The sequence below is a fragment of the Phymastichus coffea genome, unplaced genomic scaffold (assembly GCF_024137745.1).
Source record: "Phymastichus coffea isolate CEN01 unplaced genomic scaffold, Cenicafe_Pcof_1.1 PCOF00001, whole genome shotgun sequence".
In the NCBI taxonomy this organism is placed as follows: domain Eukaryota; kingdom Metazoa; phylum Arthropoda; class Insecta; order Hymenoptera; family Eulophidae; genus Phymastichus; species Phymastichus coffea.
In genome coordinates this window covers 2,793,721-2,813,667 of record NW_026706812.1, presented here as the reverse complement: position 1 = coordinate 2,813,667, position 19,947 = coordinate 2,793,721, and the positions used below count along the sequence as shown (strand labels likewise).

The following is a 19,947-nucleotide window of genomic DNA, read 5'->3' as shown; positions in this document are numbered from 1 at the left end:
AAGCAAGACTATCCTTTCCTTATAATTTGAGCTCGACTTATAGAACATCTCGCGCTATAAGAAACTTGGAATGAATTATATCCTATCAAAGAAAAACTTTAGCTCTGCTTATGGGACAATTCGCACCGTAAGAAACTTGGGCATTGTCTGACTTTCCTCTAAATATTGCACTTATTTATGTATATTCGAATTACTTACATTTGATTTACTTATTTATTTGATTGACAATTAGAGTAAAATTATTGGAAACAAATTCTTACTCATTAGCTATATTACGAGAGTTCGAATTATTTTATTTATAAGTGATACGAACATCACACTTAGAAGGATGCCATGCACCAGATGATAAAGAATAACGCTAGCACGAAAATATAAAGGTATGCACGATACTTTCCAGACAGACCTCATATAGTAAAATGCTATGTATTCCAAAAAATACATAAAGAAAATGTACCACTACGACCATATTTTCATCAATTAATAGCCCTATTCACAAATCAGCAAAATTCTTCTATAATGTTCTTAAAGCAGTTATAAATAAACCTAACTCTTACATTTTAAACAGTGGATAGTTAAAATAGAAATTAAAAGATATTATAAGAATTTATAAGATACATTTTCAACTGCATACAATGTTCAGCAGTCTGCATAGGTGAAAGTAAGAGATCCTTAAAAATGAGATTATATGAACACAAAAAGAACATTGACTCAGATACAGTAGTAGATACACATAGAAGAACACTCTTACACGAATTAGCCTCGGACAAAGTTAAGATATTGGATTATGAAAACAGTTGCAAAAAACTCAGAATATCCGAAATGTTGCACATCGGTTTACATAAAAACACTTTAACTATGTAATAGCGTCGGCCGTCATTGGCAGGCAATTCCTTCGCGCTATTATCTAATTGTTGAAGGAGGAGGAGAGACGACTGAATAGTGCGCGAGAGACTACTTCTCACGCCTCCCCAACCAGTTACTTGCCTAATCGGCGGCGCGCGGCACTGGTCACGCTTGGCCAATGCCGCGCGCCTAGCCGCACTATAACTGCGTTCTTGCTCTCTCTCTCTCTCTCTCTCACTCTCGGTGACTGACGGAAGCGCGTTCCTGTTGCGTGCTCCTGCTCACTGGTACTGCTGCTGCTCTCTCTTTCTTTCATGTGGAAGAGAGGCCAATGTTGAAACAAAAGCTGGCAACAGGCATGAAAAATATACGTGCGTCAGATGCCCACCATGAGCCCTTGCCAATGTCAGAGAGAGAGAAGGGACACACGGTGTAGGCCATGACCAGCCTACATCGTTACAGCCTCTCCGAAGGCTGAAGTTCTCCCCAGAACAACAAGGCCTTACTTCAATCTCAAGTCTCTCTTCCCCTTTCGGCAAAGACTCACGACTTGGCCTGACGCATTAATAAATAACTTATTCGAAAACTTAATAAGCTTAGGATCAACTTAATTCGAAGGTAGTATAAAAAACGAAACTGAAATTTTAGCGTAATGACAACGACTAAATTTTACAAGGATTAATTACAAGGGCAAACGCGTGGACTATGCACTGTTAAAGGAAATAAAGTCAACCATCGGGTTGACGACGCGTCAAGACGCCCCGCGCATGTATTCACCTTTAAAGTTAGCTAGGTTACTAAAGAGAATACCATACCTTAAGGCTCGACGATTATCGGTTACCCTCCAGGTACTTGAGCCTGAGGGCCTTAAGCTCCTCGGCTACCGGTGTAAGGGCGCCAGCACCATTGAGCCGATGACCACCCGCGGGAGTCACTAACGGCGGGGGGCGCTTCCGATGTATCCATCGTGGCGTCCTCCGTCGAGAGAGAACTGGATCTGTCTTGCAATCGCGACTCCGCGCCGTTCGTACGCTGACGAGCGCTTTTGCGTGCCAGCCTCTTTCGGTAAGCCGTACCCGAACGATGGCGTGTATTCGGGTAACCTCAGGAATGGTGGCTAGGGGAATCGTCTGCCCCGCTATCACAAGTCCCATACTTTGAGGAACCTGCTGTGGCGCCGGTCTGTCTTGTGGGACAGACGGCACGATGGGCAGCGGCTCACTCAAAATCGGAACTGGGGCATCTCGCCTAGAACCAATTCTTGCTTGATTCAGCGAGTATGCCAGGCGACACCACGGGCAATCACTGACGGTTGTGTCCAACTGCCCGCAATTACAACAGTAGTCGCGTCTGAGCGGCGGCTCCATGTAGTCGGCCCTGCGGTGGGAGCCCGTCCAGCAATTGAAGCACCTGAACGATGGGAGATCCAGCTGATCGTCCCACGGCACAGACGCTAATCCCCGGAGAAAAGCCCCCTCATGAGTCCGAATCCCGCACCAGAGGCGCCAGCTCTAACTGGCACACTCGCCGGGGACGCCTCAACTGACGGCTTTTCCCCGCTGCTTACAAACCTGGCTGCCTCAAATGATGTCGAGGCACGCTCAGTTATCGGCACGGGGAGAATGGCAGCGAGGCCAGAGGAGACGACGGACGTATCAGCGGTTCGTCCAACTCCATAGGCCTGTCGACACGCTGACGGGGCCCAGGCCTTCGAGTCAATGATTGACTCGCCGCTCGACCCGTAGTAGCCACCTGCTTCCACCGATGCAGTGTCCACAACCACATGAACTGATAGCGGCGGCTCCGGGTCCCTAGACTGCAACGGCGACTCTATCTTCTAGGAAGACTGATCAAGCCGCGCCCGCCGTTGCCTCCGTCCTGCGGTAACGTATTCTTCATGCTTAAGCCTTCGCTCATCAGACGAGTAACCAGCTGGCGCGAAACCCCCCGGTCCAGTACTTACGAACTAATATGCCGGATCGAGCCTCTGGAGCAGAAGAGGGTTCCATGGCAAAGGTTCATGCAAGTGCCTCTAAGGCACTACTCGAGGCACTTCAGGAGCTCGCGAAATCTCGTCCACCGAATCATCGTCTTCGTCGAGGATCTTCAACACTCCGTTGGTACCCGCGGAACATAACGCCGTGCTTTCGCGACCGACTCCTCGTCCTCACGAATTCGCGCGCGTCCTGACTATTCTCCCGAAATTCGGCCTTGGGGACCGACCTTATTTTAAGGCTCACCAAACCCGTCGTTTCAAAAGGTACCGGACCCACCGGTAACGGTGGAGGAGTCGGTACTCCTCGCGACCTGAGACTGGCACGATCAAACGTCTCATTCGAGACACCAAGAAGCTGTGGTGAAGCTTCTACCAGAGTGGCCGCCTGCTCTTCTTGTGAAGGAAAATAAGCGAGCCCCTCGGCCTGGTTCGACCCCGCAGCTTCCGGAGCTATCGGGTGTTGCAACACGTCGGGAACGCACATTCCGATCGCGACAGACAATTGCGCGGAACGGTCGGGCTCAAAGGGTGCGGCGGCTCACAACTCCGTCGCTCTATTATCCATCGTCGTTACCAACACCTTAAAAATAAAATAACAGACATCCAAGTTATCACACCTATAGACTACATGCTTCCTAGCCTTCAACTAATATCCCTTAACTGTTCGCTTTAGCCTATAATAATTTGACTACGAGAGAAATCAGGGACACAGCTTATAGGACAGCTCGACTTATAGGACATCTCGCGCTATAAGAAACTTGGGCAGAATTATATCCTATCCAAGAAAGACTTTAGCTCTGCTTATGGGACAATTCGCAACATAAGAAATTAGGGCATCGTCTGACTTTCCCTGAAGCATTGTACTTATTTATATATATTTGATTTATTTATTATTATTAGAGTACATTTGATTTATCTATTTATTTTATCGACAAGTAGAGTAAAATTATTAGAAACAAATTCTTACTCATTAGCTAGATACGAGAGTTCGAATTATTATTATAAGTGATACAAACATCACATAGTTATAGATAATTCTTATATCTACGTTACATCTCTGGCTTCTGGCGTACGAGTTTCTGGACCAGTCTAACTACAGGTAAAATTATTTAAATTGTCACTTTTCCAATCGGTGTTTTAGATACGTTGACAACCTGCTATCGTTTTAGTCTCGTACCCGTGGTAAAGCGCTTACTCGTTGATCGAAAAGAGACAGTCGCGTTTGAGTAAGTCTTGTCAATTCGCGACCGTTACGTGAGACTTACCAACGCGACCGCGGCAGTATTATCTTAATTTAATGAAGAGAACGAAGAGCAAGTTGTTTGTTTCGTTAGTCGTACATTAAAGGGCAGCGAAATAAACTATTTTACGATAGAAAAAGAATTAATCACAATAGTATGGTCACTGCACAAATTGCAATCATACTTACGTGGAGCAAAGAAAATTATCGTTTAGACGGATCATCAAGCTGTTACATTTTTAAATTGCAGCAGGTTTAATAACGCGAGTATGACTCGTTGAAGTTTATTAATTCAAGATTATAATATTTCCTTTGAGTATATAAAAGGTAAACAAAACTCGAGCGCGGATTATCTTAGTAGGGAGATACATCCGAAAGCGGATGAAAACAATGAAACCGATATAATAATAAACGCGGTAGGGAAGATAGAATTAAGCAAAGATACAGTAAAACTTTTAAATGGGAATAATAAATCATCAAAATATGGATATTTATTGTAATAAGAGTAGATAAGCAATGTATGTTCTGGGACACAAAGGAGCCGACAAAGGATGTCGCCAATGTATAAGGGATATGTACTCGTATATGTCCTGCGACACAAAGAGGCCGCCCGTTGAAGGTGTCGCGGTAGTGATACCATTTAATTTAAGATGAGACCTTATGCTGAGTGTCTAAAAGGCATTTATTGTTCGTTTAACACGTCCTGCGTGCCAGTGGGCCCCTTCGACAGAGTGTCCCCCCACCCTTTTTCTTTTTGTTTTTCAGAGTCGCCGCCTTATGTGTTTTCTTAGAATGCACTCTCTGATGGTGTTTTACCTCATGCTGAGGATTTAAGACGTAATCGTTGTACCTTTTTCCTTTGAAGTTACCTTCTATCTTAATTACGAATCGCATACTGCGCAACTAAAACTAAATTTATTACCTCTTCCATTAAAAAACAATACGTTCGTTATTTTTGAGATAAAAACATCTTCATTTTCAGAAAATCTTTCATTAGTAGACTAGGTCTCCAAGAGAAGACTTCTTAAAAAGTGTGTAAAGTGTGTAAGTAATTAAAAAAAAAGTGCAACATGAATTCAATCGAAATTATACGAACAATTTACACCATGATCGTATTCATGGCGAATGTAAGTAAAAAAAAAACCATCTTTATATTAATATTATAATTTAATTTATATATCTTTTTTTTAGACTCCTCCAAACCTGCTGGCGGACATTCCAACAGCATTCTTTTACCATTTACTACTAGTAATCTTATCAGTCGTAAGTAATTTTATTATATATTTATTTTTAATTATTATAATCTTATTTTTTCTTTTTCAACTTCATTCAATCATGGTCGATCCTGCTCAAAAACTGAGGATTGGCCGGCTGCTGCAGGGGGTGATCGAGGTAAGAAATTTTACTTTTTTATAATTTGCTTCATATAAATATATATATATATATATATATATATATGAAGCAAATTATAAAAAAGTAAAATTTCTTACCTCGCAATATATATATATATATATATATATATTGTGACGGTAAACGTCAAATTAGCGCTAATAATATAACCTAATTGCTGCCTGCGGGAGCAGCACCTACCGGGGAGACGAAAAACGTAACGAAGGAATTCGGCACGCGAGCAGACGGAACGCGCTCGATTGAAATTGAACCAGTGGAGCACTAACCATCAAGGTATTCACCGGTAGTCACGTCGTCAGCTGCCGATACAGAAACCGCCAAGATCGCGATCCCGGATTTAAGTGCCTGAACGAGTGCGGACCTGAGCCAGAGGAGAGCGTCATTCCCCGCGACAACGAGAGCGTGTGTGAGATTCCCCATCGAGGGCGGAACCACATGCGCACGAATTCGCGAGCCGCGACGAAAGAACAGACAAACTTTTCCGCAGTGCAAATTTTCTTGTCTTCGAACGTCTGCTAAATAAAGGTAAGCTGGCCAGCTCAATCTCGCGACCGCGATTGCATGCGTAATAATTAATTCGTCGTGCTCAAAGCGTACATGTAATAGCTCTGTTAACAAAGAGCACCGAGCGTCCCGACACTGCATGTTGTTGTCGAGCGAGCGCCGATGTAAACGTAAACACGCGGGCCGATTCTGATGTAGTATTTGAGAAGACAATAAAGGCTTTCGTTCGTGATACTTAACAAGTGCTTTCGGCTCGTTTATTCCGTATTGCTTCCACTCACATTTGTAGTTAGTTGGTTGACTGACATCTGTTTCCCTCTTGCTTTCCGACTAACGTATCGAGCATAGGTAATTACGCGCATCCTTCGGCGGAATTGCGCGAATAAAGTAATTAAACGGTATGCACCCCGTTACAATATATTGTGACGGTAAACGTCAAATTAGCGCTGATAATCTAATTTAATTGCTGCCTGTGAGGGCTGTACCTGCCGGGGGGACGAAATTCGTAACTAGGGAATTCGGCACGCGAGCAGACGGAATGCGCGCGATAGAATTCGAACCAGTGAAGCTTAGACCATCATAGTGTCCGCCCGCCTTCATTTTGAGCTACCGATCTACGTGCCGCAAAATACTGAAACTCGACGAGAACGATAAGTGTCAGCTAGCTGTGACCGCTGTTCACGGGGAGCCACTCGTCTGCAGAGGAAAGGGAGCACGAGCCATCGAAAGAGAGTGTGAGGTTTCGCCATCGAGGGCGAAACCATAACCGCGTGCGTGCGTTCGCGACCGGCAACAAAGACAATTATAAACAGTTTCGTGCAGTGTGACTGCTCTTCGGTTTCTCTGATCACCTGCAAATATAAGGTAAGCTGGCCAGCTTAATCTCTCGAGCGCGGTTACCCGATTAACAAATAAATTATTATTTTCGAAGCGTGCATGTAATAGTGGCTCTAATAACAAAGAGCAGCGAGCGTACCGGCAAAGCGTGTTGTCGATGACCGAGCGTCAACGTAAACAAACGCGCGGGCCGACCTTCTGTAGATTATAAGGGATAATAAAAGATCTAGTTCATATTACTAACAAGTGTTTTCTTTTGATTCTCTTATATCTTATAGCTTCCACTCACTTTCCTTCGATAAGAGAACTTACTGGTTGACTGGCGCCTATCTTTACATGCTCTCCGATTTACGTACCGAGCATAATTAACTGCGCGCCTCCTTTTAGTGTGATCGCGCGCATAAAAATAATTAAACGGTTTTACCCCGTTACATGGCGCCCAACGTTAAAGAACCTACGGTGTTTTTGATAGTGCAAAACACCGGTTCTCAATAGTAAACTCGCGCCCAGTCAACCAACGACTCAGGTGGCAATCAAGTGTTGTTGTGCGCACTTGATACCGAAGGCCACGTTAGTAAACAAAGCCTGTTAGCTAGCTTGCGAAGGCCCGCCGCGGCGAAAAATTGTAAATAATAGCTGTAAACGCGTGCGAGTGCGACCGAAAGATTCTCAAGCGTAAACACCAACGAATTTTGAAAGTTGCCGCAAATAATATTATACCCGTTGGCCCGGGGAAGACTAACACCGGCAATTTTCAAACAAAATTAATTCAACTGAATAATTTTATTTGACATAATATTGCCTTAACGTAAATGTTTTTTTTAATATTATTAACTGCGGTTATTGGTGATTGCGCACAACGCTCGTTACAATATTTTAGATACTAACTCACACAGCCGTACTAACAAACAGTTAGTGCGTCTGATAGGCAGGATCATTATATTGCGTATTAACGAGCGAAGAATCTTTCGACAAATAAGTCGTAAAACGCTGTTGATCAAGTCCAGTGTTGGCTAATAAAATATTTTTTATTTTCATTTGGCGTACGAATTTTAATACAACACTCGCACTCGCGTAACAACTGTGAATTTTGCAAAGAAAGCAAACGCAAGCAAACAAACAGACAATTATGGACCGCACTCAGACAGAGATAGAAAATTGGGTATGGACGCTCCAGGAGGAGGAAATCGAAGAATACCTCGACCAACTGGAGCTCAAAACTAGCGGGAGCAAGCTCTCGAGAGCTGCACGACTGCACAACTGGCTACTCGGCGCCTATTCCGCAGCAGATTTCGCGGAAGTCGACCACCAACACAGCAGTCCAGCCAAAAGAGCCGCCCTACGCTCGGAGCTAATTGTATCTCTATGCCAGGAACACACAGCATCCGAGCAGGAAGGAGAACACCCGCTAGCCCAACTATTACAAAGTGCGGACGTAATATCGCGAGTTCAAAAAACCGCGATAAACATCGCGAATGCCCTGGACAGCGGAGAAAACACAAATAGTAAGAAGGAAATTACTATAACGGCTGACGATGGCAGCCAGTTCAAACTCCCGCCGGCATTCGCGGTGATGATTCAAGACCTCATTTTCCGGTCCAGAGAACATGAGAGGAAATGGGAGGTACAAGACTCACGAAATTCGAACGCGTCTAATCTAATCCAAATTGTAGAACAAATCGTCAGGATCAACATCAAGGTGCAGGAACAAATCGACAACCTGTCAACCAGGATGAAGGAACTGGAAAATGCCGTACACTGAGATATGCGGCAAAACGAGTCAAACAGTTCCAATGAGGAACCACAACGAGAAAACACGCGTAGGAGCGTCGCATTCCAGGATACATTTACATGCCACTACGACGCCAGGCTACTCCAGAGCACTCCAGCCGGACCCGGACTGAGGCCCACGGGGGCCGCCGGCAGGACCCCCCGCCGGACGCCCCCTTTCGGAGAAGGTGGACAGCATCAACTCGGTGGAGTTAATGCTGAAGTGGACAACCACCCGCCGAGCATGTGGTCATCCCAACAGACGTCAAACCCGTGGTCGACAACAAGGGACGTCGGCCGCATCGTCCGGGGATGGAAACTCAGGTTCTCCGGAGAAGGCAACGCGAGCATCGACACCTTCTTATCAAGGTTGGACAATTCGAGGAGCAGCGCCGGATTCACCGAAGACGAGATGCTCACAGCTGTCTCCGAGCTACTCGCCGGTCCTGCCCTCGTCTGGTTCGAAGCAATGCGAAACGAGTGGTTCTCCTACGCGGATTTCGAGGCAGACGCCAGAGCATGGTTTGGGACCAGCAGGCAACAACAGCAGCGTCTAACCAAAGAGGTCCAAGGCCGATACTAGGGCCCAGACGAACCCGCGAACGTATACATCGCGAACATGATGGGCCTAATGAGTCGGCTAAACCCCAGAATGACGCACGAGAGCCAGCTGGACCTACTACATGCCAACCTCTTACCGAAAATCCAGAGCCAAATACGGAGATCAGAAGTAGACTCCGTACGGACCCTAAACGACCTGGCCACGACGGCCCAGAATAACTTGCATCAGCGAAGGATGGAGCGGACGATACCGGACCCTTAGTCGACTCTGTATCCTGAACTGGCGTATCACCCCCGCACCGATGCGGGCAAGGGTCGTAAGGGGAAGGTGGCATCTATGTCCGGTGACAAACCGGAAGTCAGTGATAGATTGGACCGCATGGAAAAGGTACTCGAGAAGGTGACGCACCAGGTCGTCTACACACCGACGCCCTCGGGGGCGACACCTAATCCGAGCCTGGAATCGGTCGATGACGATAAGAAGGTTCTACCCACCGACGTATTCAACCAAATGCTGTTGTCCCTTAAGGAAATATCGGCGGAAATGAAGAATAACCGCGCCGACAAAAGCTCGACTTCCGAGGACCGAACTAAAAGGTCGGAGACTCCCCGCAAACGAGGAAGAGAGTTCTCAGGGCCGATCAAATGTGCCGAGTGCGGCCTACTGGGTTATTATAGGAAGTTCTGTCCCCAGTGCAATAAGGGAAACGAGTAAAGGAGTGGATAGGTGGGGTTGACCCCACTCCTTCATCTAGTAACCCAAACCCCGTCAAAGAGATCTCGCAGCCTCCGCCAACGCAGCCTACGCCGTTAGTAGCGAGCGTGTTAGGCGTCGAGAACGAGAACTCCCTTGGTGACGCCAAAGATAAGCGTGGCGGTAGAGTGCACTCGGAGAAGAAGGGTTACGACGCTAGTAAAGCCAGAGACCCTAGACCAGCCGAGGCGGTGACGTATGGATCGCATCCGCCCTCGGGGGCACGGGCAAAGGCGGATAAATTGTCGAAAAATAACCCCAAGGGCACTCCGCTCGTCCGAACCAAAGGGACGCGGACGACAAGTAACGTCACTCGACCACGCGACAGTACAATGGCTAGCGCTACGATATATAAGGAGCAAAGCTGTGGAGCCGTCGAAACTGTTTCCCGATATTCCCCGGAACAGGAGACGCGTTGGTGGCTACCGGTGAAAATAGGGGACTTCCAAATACGGGCCCTCTAGGATCCGGGAGCTTCCACCACAGCCATGGGTAGTAATGCTCTACAAATAGCGTCTGTGCTGGGCGTCAGATTGGACACCACCCACGCGGAAATAGCAGGATTACCAGACGGTCGTAAGTTAACGATCGTCGGTCACGCCATGCTACCATTCACCGTGGGAGGATTGACGATGCCGACGAGAGTAGCCATCCTCCCTACCCTCGTCGAAGAATGTATTTTAGGAGTGAACTTCATCAGATTGTTCAGAGCGGTACTTGATCCAGACGATAACACGTTGCTGTTCAAGGGATCGCAGGCCAAAATGGAGCTAGAAGTAGCTAGCTTGGAGGCTGGTCCGAGATTAGCAACAATCGGACTAGCCGAGGTTACGGCTACACAACAGACCATGCTTCAGAAGACCATCGACGAGGCCCTATCTCGAGCCCCGACGGGCTTGGGATGTGCGGCAGGCATCGAGCACGAGATTCGGGTCGGTGATACGAAGCCAATTAAACAGCGTTACTACCCGGTATCGCACAAGGTCGAGCAGGAAATGCATAGACTGGTAAAGGAAATGTTAAGCCAAGGGGTAATCAAACCAGCAGACAGTGGCTGGTCGAGCCCAGTGGTTATGATACGCAAGAAGAACGGTTCGTATAGATTTTGTATTGACTTTAGAAAGGTCAACAAAGTCACCGAGCCGAATGCGTATCCCTTGCCGTTTATGCAAGATATATTAAGGCGTTTGCGAAACGCGCGCTATATATCGACGCTCGACCTCAGTGGCGCGTATCACCAGATCCCACTCAAGACCGAATCTCGGCCGATTACGGCCTTTACCGTACCCGGACTGGGACATTACCAGTTCGTACGAATGCCGTTCGGTCTCTCGTACGCCGGCGCCACCTTCCAGCGGTTGATCGATAGTGTGATCGGCCCCGAACTAGGCGAATTCGCCTTCGCCTATTTGGACGATATCATAGTAGTATCGTCCAGTTTCGAGGATCACCTACGACATCTAAAAACCGTATTGGACAGCGTGTGCGAAGCTGGCCTCTCAATTAATCGAGAGAAAAGCGTATTTTTCAAGTCTGAAGCCAAATACCTGGGCCTGTTGATCAACCGCGAGGAGATCAGGCCAGACCCTGACAAGGTGCGCTCTATCATGGAGTACCCACGACCAGGAAACGTGCGACAGCTGCGCACCTTCCTGTACCGCAGATTCTTGACCGACTTCGCCACACACGCTCAACCGTTAACGAGGTTAACAGGAAAAAAGATCGAATATGTGTGGGGAGAGGAACAGGAACAAGCCTTCGCCAAAATTAAGGCACTCATGATGTCCGCACCATGCCTGGGATTACCGGAACCCGATGGGCAGTACGTGCTGGAGACAGATGCTAGCGCTACTGGAATCGGGGCCGTCCTGATACAAAAAGCAGGAGACGGCGACCGAATCATAGAGTACGCTAGCAGAGTCCTTAATCCGGCTGAGCAAATCTACTCAGCTACGGAGCGCGAGTGCTTGGCGGTCGTGTGGGCCATCCAAAAATTTCGCCCATACATAGAAGCGTACCCGTTCAGGGTGGTAACGGACCACAATAGCCTGAAATGGTTATACAACTTGAAGAACCCGATTGGACGTCTCGCCCGATGGGCCTTGCAACTTCAAGGCCAAACTTTCGAGATCGAATACCGAAAGGGGGCAGATAATGTGTTGCCCGACGCCTTATCACGCGCTTTTGAGCCCACGAAGGCAGAGCTTGGTGCAATGGACCAACCGAAGTCAAGGGACAGCGCCTGGTACACGGATCAATTCCGACTCGTCGAGAGCCAACCAGATAGATACCCGAATTGGAAGGTCGTCGGCCGGGTGATGTATCACCGAAAGCCGAACTACGGTCACCAAGGAGGAGACGGATATGGCGACGAATGGAAACTAGTCGTGCCCCCGGAAGAACGCAAAGCGGTGTTGTTCGAAAATCATGACCTAGAGACGGCAGGACACTTGGGACGCGAGAAGACCTTCGCCCGCGTCGCCCAGTCCTATTACTGGCCGGGGATGTGAAGGGATACGTCCAAAAGTGCCAGGTCTGCCAACAGTGCAAGGTCGAGCAGCGACCGCCGCGCGGGCTCATGCAGGACCGTACATGGTCTATGCCTTGGCAAGTGGTCGCGGGCGACATCGCCGGACCCTTTCCGAAGAGCCCACGAGGGCACGAATACGTCCTGGTATTCATCGACGTATTCACACGATGGGTCGAAAGTATACCCATACGTAGTGCCAACGGCAAGACGATAGTGAAGGAACTTCGGGAACGAATAATCCTACGTTTCGGCACGCCAAAGATCTTCTTGTCCGACAACGGCACCGAGTTCCGTAATCAGTTGGTGGACGGATACCTGAGAGATCAGGGGATAAAACGGACCTTCACCTTAACCTATACCCCGCAGGCTAACCCTACGGAAAGGGTTAACCGTACCTTGAAGACGATGATAACGTCGTATCTGCAGGGGAATCATAGGGAATGGGACCGAGCGCTACCCGAACTCATGTTCGCGTCGAATACGGCCGTCCATAGTTCCATCGGGGTTAGTCCGGCCATGCTTAATTACGGCAGACAACCGGGAGCCCCGAATACTCTCCGGAAACGGATGGATGAGCTCGCCGCGCAAGAGGAGAGTTTGCTCCGAATCGGGCAATGGAACGAGCACATGCAGAATAGTCGTTCCGCCATTCAGAAAGCTTACAAGAGCGCCTCGGATGAGTCTCTGAGGCAGTCCAAGTACTACAATGCCAAGCACAGGGACCACAGGTTTAAAGAAGGTGATTGGGTGTGGTAAAAGAATCGCGTACTGTCCTGCGCGGCGCAGGGCATTTCCGCGAAACTAGCACCCAAATTCATAGGCCCCTTTATCGTCACGAAGGTACTCGGTGCCAACTCATATCGCCTCGCCAACCAACAGGAGGAGGTCACGGAGCTAATACACGCTAAGGACCTCAAACCCTATTATGGACGAGACGACGATACACCGGAAGATGGGACCGGAACACGAGATGACGGCGAGACCTCTACCAGCGAGGGAACCAAGGCGATGAGCGTCCCGCCCAACGCAAGCGATACATCGATACACGGAAACGGGAGCGCCGACACTACAGATAATACACTCCGAAATGACGACGCGACAACTCCGAAATCACCTCGCCGTACTCGCCGTAATCCCTCCAGCCGAGTCCCACTAAATACCTCTCCTACTAATACAGCGAATCGCCCACGAGGGAGACCTCGTAAGTGCACGCTAACCATACGGATCACACAACATCGACAGACAACACGAGTCTCTCCTTTCATCATCGGGAAAAGGAAGAGGGGCAGACCACCGAAAGCGCCAATCGTAAATGCATGATACACGGCGAACGAAGGACCTGGGAGACCGACGCCAAGGACCTCACCTTCGAATTCGGCGACGAAGGTCCTGGGCAGCCGAACAGGCGCCCACCTTCGATATCCAATGATATTCAGGATACTAACATGCTGGGTTATTACAGGATGCAGATCACGCTCGAACAGTTCGAACAAGCGGCAGCCGCCCTCATCGGCTTGGACTTGGGTCCAGCCGTTGAAGGGGTGGTGCATGCCGCCCTGCACCTTATAGGAGCCAAGAAGGAAGAGGAGGAGCGAGCACGGGTACGAGCTCACGAGAGCTTGTCCTCCGTGCTCATAGAAGAGCTCCCGGCGGAGGAGACCACCACCACGCCGACGACAACACCCGGCGTCACGCGCGGCGACGCCGCGCCACCGTCGAGACCCCCAGCGGGACCCATCCCCATGAAGGCCCCGACGGCATTCGTGGGCACCCAGACAGAAGAGGGTGCCCCCGACGCGACCTGGCGCCCCAGGTTCCCTAGCCAGACGCCCCCGTCTGGCAAAAGGATCTGGGAGGAGATAGTTGAGGGGTTGAGGGAAGTCGAGCGAGGCTGGACAACCCTCAACGCCCTCCAACGGGCTGTGTACGCCGAGTATGACACGTACACAGCCGCGGGGCACCACCCAGATGACCTGGATCATTGGGAGAAGGTGTTGTCCCGCCGTCGCCAGTTCGTGTCGGCGCTTAGGGAGGTCCAGCAGCGCCACCGCCAGGCCATCGAGGACCCGGCGAGTGGCAATCACACGAGCCTCCCTCAGCCTCCGATCGCCGAAGCCAGGACAACGGCTCCGGAACCCAGGTCGGGGATCACGTCGCACGAGGGCCCGCAAATGTGCGGGGTAAACCTGGTGGTGAATGTGGACGGGAGCCAGGGCGGTCAAGCAACGGGGCCCATCCACATCAATGTGGTTTTAGGCCCCGCGGGTGAGGACCCCACGGTTGAAAGACCGTTGTGGTCCGCCCCGAACCGTAGGAACGGGTTGCCTCTGACCCCCAGAGAGCGAGGTCTCCCACGGGGCACCCTTTCCCGCGCTCAGTGGGAAGGGTGCAAAGTGTGCCACTACCCCGGGGTGACCCGCATGAACCGCTGCCCACGCGTGCGACAACACGCCGACCTGGTCCAAGAGAGGCTGGGGTGGGAGGCGCGCGGCCGACCCCCGTTGGACGACCAAGGTCAGGAACTGCCACCGAGACCAGCTAGGTGATGATTCCCTGCCCCCGTGGGCAGGGCCACCGATATATCGCCCTGCTGTACAATAAAGTACAAATTTAACATCACTTGGACTATAACCCTTTATTATCCTTTCCATACTCCTCCTCGGAAGGGGCAGCGCTAATGGAATTATCGTCGAGGACCCTGTAGGCCCAGACTGGAAGGGGGCTGTGACGGTAAACGTCAAATTAGCGCTGATAATCTAATTTAATTGCTGCCTGTGAGGGCAGCACCTGCCGGGGGGACGAAATTCGTAACTAGGGAATTCGGCACGTGAGCAGACGGAATGCGCGCGATAGAATTCGAATCAGTGAAGCTTGGACCATTATAGTGTCCGCCCGCCTTCATTTTGAGCTACCGATCTACGTGCCGCAGAATACCGAAACTCGACGAGAACGATAAGTGTCAGCTAGCTGTGACCGCTGTTCACGGGGAGCCACTCGTCTGCAGAGGAAAGGGAGCACGAGCCATCGAAAGAGAGTGTGAGGTTTCGCCATCGAGGGCGAAACCATAACCGCGTGCGTGCGTTCGCGACCGGCAACAAAGACAATTATAAACAGTTTCGTGCAGTGTGACTGCTCTTCGTTTTCTCTGATCACCTGCAAATATAAGGTAAGCTGGCCAGCTTAATCTCTCGAGCGCGGTTACCCGATTAACAAATAAATTATTATTTTCGAAGCGTGCATGTAATAGCCGCTCTAATAACAAAGAGCAGCGAGCGAACCGGCAAAGCGTGTTGTCGATGAGCGAGCGTCAACGTAAACAAACGCGCAGGCCGACCTTCTGTAGATTATAAGGGATAATAAAAGATCTAGTTCATATTACTAACAAGTGTTTTCTTTTGATTCTCTTATATCTTATAGCTTCCACTCACTTTCCTTCGATAAGAGAACTTACTGGTTGACTGGCGCCTATCTTTACATGCTCTCCGATTTACGTACCGAGCATAATTAACTGCGCGCGTCCTTTTAGTGTAATCGCGCGCATAAAAATAATTAAACGGTTTTACCCCGTTACAATATATAAATATTTCTTTGTTTTTTAGTTGCAGCAGATATTGGAGTTTGCTGAGCGTTCAACAAGACAGCGGGTTGATGCCCAAAGAGCCGCTGTTCAAAGGGCTACAGTCGAAAGGGCTGCAGCCGAAAAAGCTGCAGCTGAAAGGGCTGCAACCAAAAAAGCTGCAGCTGAAAGGGCTGGAGTCAAAAAAGCCTGCAGCTGAAAAGCCTGCATCCGAAAAGGTGTTGGTGGAAACAGCGAGGAAAAGGAGGAATCCGTTTGCGTCGTTACCACCAAAAAAAAATTTTTTAAGGTATAATTTTTTAATAATCATATCATTAATTATAAAATTAAATTTAAAAAATTATTATATTTTTTTTCAGATAAATGATGTTGCTCGAGAGCCCTTGAGTATTGAAAATGCCCTTCTAAGGGCAAAGTCTACTGCCGCTGACACCACTACCACCACCACTACCACCGCCACCAACAAGCGGAAAATAAAACTCATGAAAATAGAAACCGTGAATATGATGTATCCAGGAATGGTTTGAAGGCCAACACAACCTTCCAAATCATACGCTAAAAAAAAAATTAAAAACATTATGTAAATAAATAGATAAATATATAAATAATTGTAATAATTAATATTATATTTAATAATTGTATAAATAAATAAATAAATAAATTATATAATAAAAAGTGTCTCTTTTTCTTTCTCTCTGTCTCTCTCTCTCGCGCTCTCCTCTAATAGTAGGGCGCTTCATTAGTAAGCTTATGCTGGCTGAGTCTAGGCCTTCGGAGAGGGAGTAGCGTCTCTAGCTGTTTGCTAGGAGCGTGCATAGTATAGCCCTTGGAGAGGAGGTAACGTCTCTTGCTGCTTGCTAGGAGCGTGCGCTGTATAGCCCTTGGAGAGGGGGTAGCGTCTCTAGCTTGCTAGGCGTATACGCTGTATAGTGTGGATGCTGCTCTCTCTCTCTCTCTCTCTCTCTCCTTTAATAGTAGGGCATGTGGGCCCTTGGAGAGAGGGTAGCATATAGCTTTGTAAGCTATATGCTGCTTTCTCTCTCTCTCGCTCTCTCTCTCTCTCTCTTTTTCTCTAAGCAAGCGCTATAGTAGTTTCATTAGATTTCGGGAACCTTTCAACCTCACAGTTAATTTTATTTGAATATTAATAAATAAAACTTCTAGAATTTTCGTTTTATTATTAATTTATTGTTCATTCAACTATACATTGAATATAATACAGTCTGTCTATAATCTTTATTTTCAGTAGTTGACATCGCTATATTGAAATATTGAGTTGAATTTTTATATGTAATATTGTCAACTTCATCAATACCTTCCATTTCAGATTGCTTCCGTGTAGCTTTTATCCATAAAAACAATCTTTGTGCATCTGTAACGGCACATACAAAGTTAGCTGGTTTATTGTAATGATATGTACATACGAGGTGTGTTCAAAAAGTACCCGGAATTATAGTTTTTCCAAAAAAATATTTATTTATTCGTTTACATCAATGTGGTCCCCTTCAAAGTAATTCCCCCCAGATATGATACACTTATGCCAGTGTTTTTTCCAATCTTCGAAGCACTCTTGATATTCACTTTTTGGTATGTCCTTGAGCACTCTCAGCGATTCGACCTTTATTTCTTCAATCGAGAAAAAACGCCGTCCTTTCATGGGTCTCTTCAACTTTGGGAAACGGAAAAAGTCACACGGAGCCATATCTGGTGAATATGGAGGTTGGGGCACGACTACGGTATTGTTTTTGGCCAAAAAATTACGAATAAGCAACGACGAGTGAGCAGGTGCGTTATCGTGATGCAAAAGCCATGAATTGTTTTTCCATAAATCGGGGCGTTTTTTTCGGATTGCTTCACGCAAACGTCGCATAACTCCAAGGTAATACTCCTTATTAACCGTACGACCTTGTGATAAGAACTCATGATGCACCACGCCCCTGCAGTCAAAAAAAATTGTAAGCAAAACCTTCACATTTGATCGAACTTGACGTGATTTTTTCGGTCTTGGTGACGTTGAATGCTTCCAGGTGGACGATTGTGCTTTGGTTTCGACATCATCACCGTACACCCATGTTTCATCACCAGTTATGACCCTTTCAAGAAAACTTGGATTGTCGATGACGTCGTTTAACAGCTCCTGAGCGATGTTCATGCGATTGTTTTTTTGTTCAAAGTTCAGCAGTTTTGGAATGAATTTTGCTGCCACCCGTTTCATGCCCAAAACATTTGAAAAAATGTTATGACATGAGACAATTGATATGCCAACTTTATCAGTAACTTCTCTAATTGTGATTCGGCGATCATTCAGAACCATTTTTTCCACTTTTTTCACATTTTCATCGATTGTTGACGTGCTGGGTCGACCGGAGCGTTCGTCATCTTCAACGTCTTCGCGGCCATCTTGGAAACGCTTATATCACTCGTAAACACTTGTTTTTTTTCGTAGCAGACTCAGACTCAGGCTTTTTGTAGCATTTCACACACTTTGTTACACTTTATTTCATGTTTTACGCAAAATTTAATACAAATTCTTTGATTCATTTCTTTTAAAAAACGAAAATCGCCGAGCTCATAAAAATACGTCAAGCCTTAGTGACTACCGCAGACAAAGTAAACAGTGAATATAGCTGAAAATTTTATCATACTTAAGGAGCATGTATACCAACACAATAAAAAAAAATTTTGACAATCGGACTCTCCAGACCCGCGAAATTTAAAATTTCCGGGTATTTTTTGAACACACCTCGTATTGTTTCTAATGGGTAAGGTAATGCGCACATTGGTGTATATCTTATCTCGCTTTCAAGTTCTATAATTTGTCTAAAAAAGGAAAAAATTTTTAATTAATAATGATTTTAATTTCTAACAAAAAATAAAAATACTTACTTTTCAGGTAAAATTTTTTATAACCATTGTTTCTTTTTTAATCCTTATACATAAATTTCTAGAATTATTTAAATGATTGTTTTGTACACGTGCTAAATTTTTATATGGAATAAGGTCGGATCTCCATAACAAATCATGATGACACGTTTCTAAGAAATGATTCACTTTTCGACACTTGAAAGGAAGCTGAAACCAATGATATAGTGGTTCGAAAAAAAACACAGTTGGAACAGTATCTACATCTAATGATAGATATGCGAGTTCTTTACAAACAAAAGTCTCATTTAAACTTTGAAAGCCTTGAAAATGTGTTATGAAATCCATTTGAAAAGATGCTGAAGTTAATGTGAATTCTACTAGTTCCAAAACTGTTATGAGAGTAGAGACACGTGTTTGTTCTATATAAAGCCTATACCTCACTATTCGAAAGTAGAGGGCGTCATAGTCACCATACCTCACCATTCAAAAGTATAGGGCGTCATAGTCACTATATAATATGATTATAGGTAATTTGTATTAAATTCCAACAATATATATATTTTATTTTCTTTTTTATTGAAAAACATTGTATACATGATTACATAATGTCTTGTTAATTTCAAACTAATTTTTTAACGTCACCACTAATTGGATTATACTCGTATTGTACAATACGATCGTGTAATATTAAGCAGTAGGCTGAAAAGCTAAAATAACAAAGCGAGACTTTTCCAATTGATTGGAAGTCTTAACACTCCAAACATGCTTTGATGTACGAGGTAATTTTGGATACTCATACATTTCCCAAGTACGATAACTCATAGTAATTGCACGATATCGTCCAATCTGATTTAGTAATTTGATTTTTTCTTTGTCTGCGACCATCACATATGGCATCAACCATTCAACCTTAGTTAAAGTAATTTTTTATTTTTCTGAAGCATCAGGATTCCTTACTGGAATACTTAAAATAGCATGTTGATCTTGTGAGAATAAGTTCATGCTTGACATTGACTACAATTTTCCGATAATCTTCAGCAAAGCCCATCAACATACTGAG

The 19,947-nt window shown here is 46.5% G+C and overlaps 1 protein-coding gene across 4 annotated transcripts in view; it reads left to right on the top strand.

The window, feature by feature from the left end:
- The window catches only part of LOC131673191 (islet cell autoantigen 1), a 434,595-nt gene that overhangs the window by 386,765 nt on the left and 27,883 nt on the right, over positions 1–19,947 (top strand). For 3 of the 4 annotated variants that reach the window (XR_009302690.1, XR_009302693.1, XR_009302694.1), the window contains 2 exons: positions 16,045–16,311; positions 16,382–16,494. The exons of the other annotated variant lie outside the window; for it this stretch is intronic. The gene's annotated coding sequence lies outside the window, so the exon portion shown is untranslated. Of the gene's footprint in view, positions 1–16,044; positions 16,312–16,381; positions 16,495–19,947 lie in introns of those variants that run through there. 4 annotated transcript variants of the gene reach the window in all.